Source organism: Petaurus breviceps, unplaced genomic scaffold (genome assembly GCF_028583685.1).
Source record: "Petaurus breviceps papuanus isolate PSGF00001 unplaced genomic scaffold, PetGlider_PUasm1.0 183, whole genome shotgun sequence".
In the NCBI taxonomy this organism is placed as follows: domain Eukaryota; kingdom Metazoa; phylum Chordata; class Mammalia; order Diprotodontia; family Petauridae; genus Petaurus; species Petaurus breviceps.
Window position 1 is genome coordinate 21,027,570 of NW_027185791.1, and position 10,509 is coordinate 21,038,078.

The window sequence follows — 10,509 nt, forward strand, 5'->3', positions numbered from 1 at the left end:
CCAACACCTAGAGTCCCACCACTCATATTTCATGCCATGTAGGGTGGGCTCTGGCCCAGCTTCTACTCCCATGTCACAGACCTCTATTTCTGACCTCTTAAATTGTCATGGGCTGGAAGAATGTCTCATGCTGACCTTTTGTTGACTTTGCCACTCCAGAATTCTATTTAAAGCATTATTTTAAAATTATTTGGAGGGTAATGTTGGGAGAGCTCAGCTGACTGCTTTCTCCACTGTGCCATCTTGGTTCCACTCCTGGAAGTTCAACAAGCATTTATTAAGAAGTTGTTGGGTATCAGTCAGTTCCAGGCATACCAAAGAAAGGCAAAAGAAAATAAAAAACCCAGCTCCTGCCTACCTCAAAGAGCTTACATTGTAGTGGGACAGATATGCAAATAAATAAGTATATACAAGACACATACAGAAGAGATGGAAGATAATCTTAGAAGAAAAGGCTCTAGCAACTAGAGGGATCCAGAAAGACTTCCTTTAAAAGGTAGCATTTGAGTGGAGCTCTAAACAAAGACAGGAATTATAAGAGGTATAGATAAGGGTGCAAAGCACTCCAGAGCCGGGGAACAGCCAGTGCCAAAGCACAGACACTAGAGATGGATTGTAGTGTGTGAGGATCAGCAAGCAGCCTAGTGCATCTGAGAAAAGTTTAGGGTGTTCAGTGTTTGTATGACTCAAATGTCTCTAAGAAGAATTCAATTTCTCGAAGTCTAGATTTGTGTCAAACTAGAATGGGGAATTTTTATGTATAATCTATTCCTTTTCTCCTATGGCAAAAATGTATCCCACTCCTCTCCAGGATATGATAGCAAATATGTCTCAGTACTGTTAATTTCAATTAATTGTATCCCCAGCACTTAGAACAGTGCCTGGAAGATAGTAGGCGCTTAATAAATGCTTATTGGATTATATGATTCAGTCTAAGAAGATGACCATCAAGTCAACTTCTCATAGTTGTATGGACATTTATTCACATTTATTTTCAGAATTGTGAGAATGAGAAAGGTTTTTCAATATCACTTTCCATTTTATCATTAAAAGTAAAGGTTAAATTTGGGATTTTTAACTAATAGAGACACAGATACACACCCCTTAAGCTACTTATATGGTTTATTGAATAATATCTAAACCACGTGGGCATGCACAGTAGGGCAGAAAAGACATAAGGAAACACCTTTTGTCTATCTCACTGTACCTGATAATTGACCACTTTTGATTGGCTTCAGGAAAGGCGTCTGCACGTGGTTCCCAGTTATGCTGATCTCGATTTGTACTTGCTGGCCCATCCTGCATGCCTTTGGTCCACGTTCTAAGGGTCCACGCAGTACACTAGAGGCCTCCCTGTCTTTCTCCTGATATTGCAAGAGTACTTCTGGTGCAGCACTCTGTTCACTTCTGATCTCTCACATTTGACCGTCCCATCTTCTTTCTCCATCATACAATTCTCCAACACCTTTACTCTTTTTTTTTCTTTTTGGAGGGCAGTTGGGGTTAAGTAACTTGCCCAAGGTTACTCAGCTGGTTTGTGTGTGTGCGTGTGTGTGTGTGTGTGCGTGCGTGGGTGTAAGTGTCTGAGGCTGGAACCAAACTCGGGTCCTCCTGACTCGGGGGCCGGCGCTTTACTCACTGCCCCACCTGGCCGCCCCAACACCTTTACTCTCGTTCTTCATGGTTTCTCATTACTTCTCATTCTATATATCAGTCTGTTCACACCCAATATTCATTGCCCTCTGTGTAACGCTCATCTTTCACTCTTTGGAGGAAGCCTTGTTTCACATCTTGCTTCCATGCAGAGGCAGCTAGCTACCAAAGCAGACAGAGTGCTGAATCTGGGGTTAGGGAGACCTGGATTCAAATCTAACCTCAGACACTTACTGCTACGTGACCCTGGATGAGTCACTTAACCTCTGTTTGCCTCAACTGTCAAATGAGGTTATCCTCAAGTGAGCAGCACCTGCCTTGACAGGGTGGTTATGAGCACCAAATGAGATTATATTTGTAAAGACTGCTTCACACAGTACCTGGAACTGTCCCAGGCACCACATTCCCTTCTTTTCCTCCCGTAGAGTAGCACAGACAAAATGTTAATATTGAAGGATGGACCTTTGCCCTCAAGGAAAGCTTGGGATAAGGAGAAGAGCTTTGCAATCTCCCCCCCCGGCCCCCCCAAATCCAGGCTGCTCCCCTCTACCTTTCAGCTCTGGGTCCAGCTCATTGTCCATCTGCTCTGTCTGTCCTAGAGACACTTGCTCCACGAGATATCTGTATAATGTTGGAACTTGAGCAATAGACATTCTTCATCCACTTCGTTTCTCCTGTGTGGATGGAAAGGCTGGACTTCAAGGGAATGCAAATCTCTTCCAGAAGACTCTGCAATATCCCACAGCAATCAGAAGGAGATAGTAAATAATGAAAACAAGGGGTTTTGATATGAAAAGGGGGAAAAGGGAGCCCGTAGTGAATTGCTGCAATTTCCTCTTAGTGGAATCTGAGGTCTTCTACTGATAGAATGGGACACTAGGGAGGTGTGGGATGAGAAGAGAACTTTTGGAACAATTTCCGTGGAGATTGAGACTACCAGTTAGGGAGGAGTAAAAACATTGCTTTTGCTGCTGTGATGGTCTAAAGTTAGACAAAATAAATATAGAGCATGCCCAGGCAGGAGGGGTGCGTGATTCATGCCAACTTTGTTTAGGAGCATGTGACTAGAAGCAGAGGAGGCAGGTGGTGGAGTTAATCAAGACTGGGACTTGGCAAGTAGTGAGCTCAAGCAGCGTAAGTGATTTTAGAGTAGAAGACTGTGAAGTTTGTTACGTAAAAAGTTTGAGAGACAACTTCTGGGTACTTATCTTATCAGTAATGCTAACATATTATTAATAAAAAGGGATCAGTGACACTCTCCAATGCCAAAGACCCCTCATAGAACCTATTCAATGCTAATATGCCCTCGGAAGAGTGGGTGTTCCTCAGGGTAGCTATCACTCTGATTGGTTAACAAGTAATGAGAGAAAATGACTATTATAATGAGAGGTGGATCTATTCTAATGAGGGCCTGGGGAGCCTGACTTTGGTCAAGTCATTTACTTCCAACTCATGCCCAGTCTTGGACAGTCTAATCAAAGAATTCCTCCCCCCCCCCCACACACACCTGAGTAGAACATAATGAGCTTCCTCACTTTGGTGGGGGCTGAATAAGATCAAGGAGAAAGTCAATCCAATCTCCTTATCAGCAATGTCCTTCAGATGCTGTCTTGGCCTAATGTTTCAGACATCTAATAAGATTTCAGAAAGAAAAAATAAATCCTGCCTCCCAAATATTAACAATTAGTTGTTTAATAACCATTTCTCTCAAGTTGAATTGGCTATTGGATCAAGATGGCGTAATGCCATGCACAGAAGCTTTCCAGAAGAACTGCTACTGGGAACAGCTTTTTGTTTTTTAAGATTCTGATTACTCGTATAGTGATCACTCTATTCCATAACAAAAGCAAAACATCCATGGGAAATCAAGGTACAGCATAATTCAAAATACAGCATTCACCATATTTCAACTTATCACAGAAAATCACAATATAATATACACAACATAGTCTCAAAGTAAAATAGTCACTCTTAAGTTAATTCAATCAGTCACAAAATAGTCACTCAAGTTAATTCAATCAGTCGCTTATCCGTAGTATCAAAGTACACAGTTGTAGTCTCCACTCTTGGGCAAAGTCTTGATTAGCTCAATCAGTCACTAATCAGTAACAATAGTCAAAGTACTCAAAGTACAATCAGTCACTTATTCAGCAAAGTCTTACTAAGTATCATACACAAAACCCTCCATCCCTTAGGTCACTAGTAAACTATAATTCCATAATTACTCAGTACCCAAGGAGAGGTCTTTTCATCTTGACTTGGGGCCTGTTCTCAGATTCCCTGGATTCCCCTTCCATGGTCCCAGATTCTACTTGGATTCACCAGACTGTCACCTGGGTTCAATGGCAGATAGCTCCCAGTTCCTTGACCAGCTCTCTGGAGACGTCCTGCTCCACATTGAAGTTCACAGGGTCTGATCCATGTCAACTCCTTCACCATTTCTGCTCCAAGGAATTCAAGGCTCAACCAAGCCGCAAAGTCTCAGCATCCTGGCCATGCTTCAGTCCGCTGGGCTCCTGGGCTCTGGGCTCCTGGCCTCCTGGCTCCAGTCTCTGGTCTCCTGTTCAAAAGAAGCTCTACCACCACAAGTTCTCAGGACTCAGTTCTCCATTCTTCTGTAGCTGTTCTGCCACCAGATCTCAGTCTCAAGGAAATTCTGACTGTGCCTCTCTGGGGCTTTTCTTATACACACAGTATTACCTACTTCACTTCTGCCAACTCCTTCCTGTTATGTCAGTTAACAGGAGACAGGAGTTCATACCTTCTGTTCCCCCGATCAGAGGCTTGATCAGTTACTGTGTTAAGTACCTGCTACTTTTGCCAACACAAAGGGATCTTCAAATTCAAAATTACATTACTATTACAGATGGGAAAGAGAGTAAAGTGAGGTTAGAGGAACGATAGTGACCTGAGAGAGTACCAAGGAGCAGAGAGTTTGGAATTCGCCATGAGGACAAAGAATAGGTCTAGGAAGGAAAAGGAATAAGGAGAGATGAAATCATAGGAGAATATGGCCAGATAGAAAGAAGAATGTAAATTTTTGATCAAAGAAGCAGATCATTTATGGGAAATGGTGAAATCCAAGCCATGTGCATCCCTGTCTATGGCGGAGGTAGAATGTTGGAGTAGGTTATGGGATTTCTGGTGACTGAGGACCAGAAGGTTTGGAAACTGGATGCAGCACCCACACGAACGCTGGAATTCCATTGTATAGAGGTAAGAGTTTAGGAGAAGGGGAAGGTGCAATGAACTAGACGCTGAATACCTTGAGAAAGTAAGGAGAATGACCTCGGGTCTGGTGCACAATAGCTCCTGTAATTTTAATTAGGGTGGAAATTTTAATGAAGTGAATTTGAAAGGATTAAGGGCTACCGAATGATGGCAACAGGAGAATCTATAAGTGAAAGTGGGGAGCAAGGAATATTCCAATATTTCTTCCATGCTCTATGTGTTGAGAGTTATGAGGGATGGCACAACTCATGCTGCAAAGGATGGACGGGGATGAAGTGTTGCTGAAGGAGCAGGCCTGAATGTGTCAGTGAGAGTAAGTAGATGGGAAGATGTACAGGATGGCACAGAAATTCCATAGGCAAAATGAAAAGGGTGATCAGAGTTGGAATGGATTATAGGTGGGTTGTGGATGATGGGGATGAATGAGGGGGAGCTGAGGGTTGGAGACAGTGTGCTCCTAGGGAGGTTAGTGATTAAGAAGACCGGGACAGAGAGAATAACAGGTGGTGGTAGTGGGCTAGCCTAGGGCTTTTAGTGGATGGCAGATGAATTATAATGATCATAGTCTCCTAGGGTAAGGGTTGCTAAACAAGTACCGGCAACAAACTCTCAGTTTTTTATCCTACCCTCCCCCCCCCAAAGGAAATCAACAACAACAGCAAAAAATTTTTTCAGTTTAGTAGGACAAGAATTATTATTATTGTACCTAAAAGATGAATTAGCCGAGGCAGAGAAAAAGAAAGCACTTTACCCCCCAAGCTTTGAGAGCTGTGTAATAATAGAGACTAGAATCCAAGCTTTTTGTTTTCCTAGCCTGGCATCTAGCCCAATGTGCTATTCTCCCTCTTGTTCACTAAAGAATAACTTAGTTCAGTTACTTCATTATATTTCTAAGACAGGGTGATGAATTGGAAGCTCTCAAAGATCTTTTACTAATTTACAGAGAGGGCATAGTTCGTAAAATGAGGGAGTGTTCACACTGATGAAATTAGAGATCTTTGAAGAATGAATGGACTTTTTGCATTAGACCAGTTAGGTAAATAATTTATGGTTAAGGAGGGGAAAGGGAATAAGCATTCATATAGTGCCTACTGTGTGCCAGTCCCTGTACTAAGCACTTTTTTACAAAAATTGTGTCATCTGATCCTTGGAACAACCCTGCAAAGGTAGGTGTTCTATCAATCCCATTTTTCAGTCAGGGAAACTGAGGCAAACAGAGGTTAAGTGAATTTTCCATGGTCACATGGCTACTAAGTGACTGAAGGTGGAGTTAAACTCAGGTCATCTTGACTGCAGGTCCAGAGTCTATTATACCATCAGATGTCTGTAAATGGAGCTATGTTATTTAAACCAAGAATGTCTTGCTAACCTCACTGCCTCATGATGTGAAAGTGACCCTGGGTTATTGAAGGCCCAGAATAATAATTCTGGCAGTTTTTATCAATCTGAAAAGGTTTTGAGCATGGGTCTAGTGATGGGTTCTACATCTATTGTCTAAGGGCATTCCCAGCTAAATTCGGAGAGGTTTGGTACTGGTCTGGCTTCAGGTTGATGAATTGCAGTCACAGACGCTCTCAAGGACCTAAGTATGACACTAAGTTATAGAGGTGCTGCCATCTGCACTGGCTGAGGGAGTGCCCATATGGATGAAATTACAGCTCTGTGACCTACTGGCCTTTTGACATATGAGTTACTAGACCAACCATGTAAATAAGCGATTGGTATTTGTTCTAAATGAAAAACAACTAGTAAAGATCTTATTTGCTCATTTTAATTGAATCCAAACAATTCTTTGGAGGGTCATGTAGCTTTTAAAAGTTTATGGCTATTTAGATGAAGGTCAGTACTAAAATGAATACTCATTCTTATTATTATTGTATAATATACATCTCTACTTTCCCTCAAGGGAAAATCTTCCCTTGACTCTACCACCACCTCAAACTACAATGTTATCTCTTTCCTCTCTTTCCCTGTCAAATTTCTGAAAAAGAGTATCTGTATTCTCTGGCTCACTACTCCCCAACACTTGGCAATCTGATCTTTTTCTGACCATTCTTTGGAAATTCCTCTCTCTGTAGTGACTTGTGATAGGATTGATAAGTCCTTTTACCCATCCTCATTTACTTTGTCTTTCTGTTATTTGACACTGTGGACCAACATTTCCTTCTTGGCTTCTGTGGCATTGTACTCTTGTGACGGGTTGACTGTTTATGGCAAAGACACAAATATTTTTGGTTCCTCATCCTTTTTTGGACATTTAAACATAGCTCTACCCCTGAAGATTCTACCCTAGGTCTTCTTTACTCCTCTGCCTATGCTTTCTATTCTGATGTTCTCATCCACTCTCATGGCCTTAATTATTATCTCTTTGCTGATGAGTCTCAGATTCATATCCCAATCCCTGATCTCTCCCCAGAACTCAAGTTCAGTCATTTCTGTTCAAGAAATATTACTCACATCTGACCGTTCTTCCCTATATCCCCTCCAGCTACACTAAATTAAACCTTCCTCCTTTTTTATCGACTCTATTACAGCCTAAATGGTCTTCCTCACTCACTGGAATGACCGGGTCACTTCTCTACTCAAAAGATTTCTTTGATTCCACTGTTTTCCAAGTAAAATATAACCTGCAGATCCTTGTATTCAAAGACATCCACAGTCTGGCACCAACCTGCCTCTATGATTTGATCTCATACATTCCCCTTTCCTTATCTTTTATATTTCAATAAAACAGAACTTATGCTTTCAGTCTTTCCCTTAATCATTTCCAAGACATCGTTAATACCATTTCCCATAACTGGAATAAGTCCCTTTCTTTATCCATCTCTTGGTATCCCCCCCTTCCTTAGATCTCCAACTCAGATATAACTTCATGACATATACTTGCAATGACCTTCCCTCGTGTCAATGACCTTCGCTTGTGTCACAGCTTACCACCTGCCCTCTTCTAGCCCTGGTGCCTCCCTGTGCTACAGGGCAGGTGGTAGTGGGGGATCGGACCCATTGTTCTGAATCCATACAATCGGGTCTGACCCCTGGTAACCCATGCTCCATCTCACCATTCAAAACCCCTCTGACCCTGCCCAGGGAATCCGGTCTCTCTGGTCCTAGGAATCATGGTCCCTGCCTGGGGGACCATGGTCACTCTGGATGAGGAAGAGAAAGAGGGGCAGGTGGGAAAGACGGTACTGAGTGTAACCAAGAAACCTCCTGTGCCCCTACCCAGTCATCACCCCATTGGTCCCATAGGGGACTTGGCTATCCCTGCCCCAATGGGGAACCCCAATACCAGCTGTCACCACACGGGCCCGTCACGTCATACGCCCCCCCATCTTCAAAGATTCAGGAATCTCCCCTGACTTACTCTCCTGTCAGCTGTCACTTAACAGCTCTAACCACAAGTTGGGAAAAGATTGCTGCTTCTGTGTTGAGCCCCAGCCTCCTTACTATGCAGGGGTGGCACTAAACGCCTCAGTCACCCCTACTTCCAACACAGAGAACTGTGAGTGGGACCACCCAAGGCTCACCCTCGGGAATGTACAGGGAACAGGTATCTGCCTCATATCATCCAGCACTCCTTTGTCCAGCTCTCAGTACAGCTCAATTTGTGGACAAGCCCACGAGATTCGGGCCTCTAGCTCAGACTACTTTCCCGCCCCTCTAGGAGCCTGGTGGGCATGCCACGATGGCCTTACCCAGTACGTCTCTGCTACAGTGTTCCTCAGAAAACAACAACACACTGAGGGCCCCCTGTGCATCCTAGTGGCCATAATTCCCCGGGTCACCCTCCTCCCAGGTGAACAAGGTTGGCATTACCTTTCCTCAGAAGGGAACTGAGCCACCACCAAAGTTGGACAGTACCACTCCTCATTCCCATCTCAGTGGGCTTGGGCCTTGTGGGTTCTGCATTGACCGGGATAGCAGCCTTAAGGGGGAGGCCAACTATCAGGCCTTAAGTACACAGGTAGATATCGACCTCTCCCACATAGAGCAGTCCGTCTCAGCCCTGGAAAGACAGGTGGACTCTCCGGCAGAGCTGGTTCTCCAGAACCCCAGAGGCCTTGACCTTCTTTTTCTTAAACAGGCTGGCCTGTGTGTCGCCCTTGGTGAGGCTTGTTGCTTCTATGCAAACAATTCTGGAGTGGTGCGGGAGAGTCTGAAGTTGGTACGCCAGAATATACAGAATAGACAAAGGGAGTTAGAAAAGTGTGAGAATTGGTATCAGTCCCTGTTCAGGATATGGACATCTCCCTGGCTCACTCCATTGGTATCAACCTTGGCTGGTCCTCTCCTCCTCCTGACCATATCCCTGATTGTAGGACCCTGTCTCATTAATCGCTTTCTACAATTTGTCAAGGCCCATGTCAACTCCATTAAAATGTTCATTGTCAGGGACCCCTGCTACCATCCTTTAGGAACAGAACTGGGTAACCTGGATGATGTGGCCCCACCCCATGTCAAAGGTTTGACATAGCTACACAGAAAAGTAGGGAATGTTGAGCATGACTCCACTCTTCCCTTTTCCAATTGATCCGTGAACAGGAATTTCAGCCTAGGGTAAAATCCCTGTTGAGTGTTTCCCCATTCTTCCCCCGTCCCCTGCCCCCCACCGGATATTTCTCCATTCCCCCCCATCCCTTGCCCCCCACAGGATATTCCCCATCCCTTACTCCCTGGCCCCCACTGGATCTTCCCCATCTTTGCCTATTCTAGGTTCCCTGTCCCTCAGACTAGGTAAACTTCCCGCCCATGGGAAATTCAAATATACACTGTCAAATCACTGATTATAGTCTCGGCTTATGTAACCTGACTATTGGAATCACTTTTAAAACTGGCCCATTGTCCGTGCCAACTCACTGTCTGATCTGGGTATGTGACCCCGGCAGTCCCGCGGTAATAAAGTCCACTTCCAAATTTTACTCTCAGGGATCTTTTGCCTCGCTCTTTTCGGCTCAACACTCTCATGGTCCTAATTATTATCTCTTTGCTGATGAGTCTCAGATTCATATCCCAATCCCTAATCTCTCCCCAGAACTCAAGTTCAGTCATTTCTGTTCAAGAAATATTACTCACATCTGACCGTTCTTCCCTATATCCCCTCCAGCTACACTGAATTGAAACTTCCTCTCTTTTTATCTACTCTATTATTATATTCTCCCCTTCCCTCCAAATAAAAGTCATTTCTTTCCTAAAATTTCACCTGGATCTCTCCTCTGTATTTATCTCATTCTCTTTAGTAATTTAGTTGTTGCACACATACCCTTTTCTTCCATTAAACTATTAGTTCCCTGAAGACATAGCATTGAGAGGTAGAAGGGATCTTTACACATCATTTACAGATGAGGAAACTGAGGCTTAGAGAGATTAATTGACTCACTATGCTAAAGCCAACTAATAAATAACAAAGCCAGAATTTGAACAGTTCTCTGGCTCCAAGTCTATTGTCCTTTCTAATGCTCTAAAGTATCTGATGATCCTATGCTTCCATCTTCTAACTACCTGTGTATTTCTAGTACCTGGCATAGTGCCTTGCACATTTGTGAAGAAACTGTGATTTTTTTTCAGATCAGGGAACTTCTAATGTGAATTTTCCCTCTACCAATGCAGATTGCAAACTATCTATGA